Source organism: Eleginops maclovinus, chromosome 10, assembly GCF_036324505.1.
Source record: "Eleginops maclovinus isolate JMC-PN-2008 ecotype Puerto Natales chromosome 10, JC_Emac_rtc_rv5, whole genome shotgun sequence".
NCBI lineage: Eukaryota > Metazoa > Chordata > Actinopteri > Perciformes > Eleginopidae > Eleginops > Eleginops maclovinus.
Genome location: NC_086358.1, coordinates 6650375 through 6652882, shown reverse-complemented (window position 1 = coordinate 6652882; position 2508 = coordinate 6650375).

The window sequence follows — 2508 nt, the reverse complement described above, 5'->3', positions numbered from 1 at the left end:
TTGACATTAAGTACATGTTCCAGTAGAGGAGGCAGTGCTTTTATAGCCCTCCCACCTGACCTCGTCTCTCTCTCTCTGCCCAAGGATTTCTGATCCCAATCTACTTCATTGCCGCCTGAAGTCCAAAATCACTGTCCCTGCCAATTCCCTGCTGTGCAGTGACACGGCAACCCCCCCATCGGCTGACATATTTGAGTCATCTTTGAACATAAGGATACATATTTAGACCCTCACTGTGGATAACTCCACTTTAAGGCCTCAGTCTTACATTCTTAAGGACTGGGGAACAATATAAAAAAGAGAAATGGGTTAAGTAAAGACAGGCTTCTTAAATTGAACTCCTATGAGCATAAACACACACACACACACACACACACACACACACACACACACACACACACACACACACACACACACACACACACACACACACACACACACACACACACACACACACACACACACACACACACACACACACACACACACACACACACACACACACACACACACACACACACACACACACACACACAGGCTCGGGGCCACAAACACTCATTATAACTAGCTGTGTCATCCGCCGTGGGTTTGGCCCTAAAATTACAGGGCCTGGAGTGTTTTCCCTGACTCGACACACATGTAAGTATCTGTTAGTATCAAAGCAGCTTTATGGGATACAATGGGATTAGTGAGTGTGAAGATTTAAAGCTATATAGCGTTGACATCATATTTGATAATGGTAAGATAGGATCTGTTGTACTAAGTGATACACAGTACAGTATTCACAGGGGTGGCTTGAACCATTCAATTAAGACTTAATTCCCATTCATTTGAAGTAAAAGAGCAGACATTGTCTCGCACATTGAAGGATACGGCAATGTAGAAAACACACCATAGCATCCCAATTTTACTCGTAGGAAGGTCTAGTGGTATTTGATTTTTTCCTATTGTCAACAAATCCTGTGTTGCCCAAAATAGCACATTCCTCTGTGTAATACACATCCAAAAACTATTAATAATACATGACTAAACCACAACAGTGCACTGGGTGACATGTTCCTTTATTACAACAAACAGGGGCACTGTAGTTTTTTTTGAGTCAATGCCTGCTGTAAATACTCAATAATGCACCAAATCTGGGGCTCTAAATAGGCCCAAAAAACACAGATATTTCCTCTTTGAAAAACTGGTTGGTACATTGCCTGTGGTTCAGGGAAAAATTTCATACTTTTCATGAGACCAGTTTTTAAAGATGTGGTTTTTCACTTTGAACTAATGGATATTGTGTTGAGCGCCACAGTTTTGGTCCTTTAGTGGAAATTGATGAAAATCACAAAAATATATTAACTATCACAAGCCTCGTGCTTTGAGAAGAAGTACAGTACAATGCAGACTTTCTGTTCCTGAATCATACGTATGCTTTATCGTATTGCACATATTATTTGAAGTGTTTCAGTATACTCTGCTGTATTCGGTGATAAATAGGGTAGCTATAATAGCGTTGGTTGACCCAGGGAAACACGCTACAATGTCCGAAAACATTTATATTAGAAGGAAACACGCTGCACTTTAGAAGACAATGCAAATATATCAATACAATTGCTCCAAAACACATGCAAATAAGAAACTTCACTAAGTTTTATTGGTTTGTTTGAACAATATGATCACACGATTCCTTGCGATATTATTGCAGATCTGCTGTAAGCTAACTAGCAAGCATAGCTAACCTCGTCATTTTACATATGCTAACGAAAAACGTACAATTTTGAAACTGATTAACTAACATGTGTCCAACTTGTGTTTTGGCACTTTGTATTTTTAGATTTGCATTTTGTTTGAGTGCAGGGCGTTTCCCCTACTCTAAATGTGTTGGGCCGTTGTGGCGCGTTTGCCCCCGTCAGCCACCGTACAGTAAGTAAGTAGCACACATTGGAAAATATCAAGTCAAGTTTGAGTACTTAGTAAACTTTCTGCCACTGTGCAGCTCTCTCTCGGCCCATCTGTTTTACTGTCTCTCTATATCTAATCAGTGCACAGTAATGCTCTTACTGTCTGAAGCACACACACACACTAACTGGTACATGTTTGATTTGAAAAAACACACACATGTGCAAATGGGTCAGTGAGTGCACCTGCACTGATCTACAGAACAACATACTCAAGGGCCTGGGTGGCGGAAGGAAAAGAGTTTCACCATGTAAGGCAAAGAGACCTACTGTAGGCACACACACACACACACACACACACACACACACACACACACACACACACACACACACACAAACACACACACACACACACACACACACACACACACACACACACATCACACTGTATGCACATTGAGTTTCTCTTGATACACACCAGTTCATTGAAGGGTCACTAAACACGCATGCACAGACTCACAACTCTGCATCTTTCTCGGTCACACACACACACACACACACGCTGTCCCTTTTCTCTCTCCCTCCCTCTCCCCCAAGTGGCTGTAGTGTTTTTGTCTTTGTT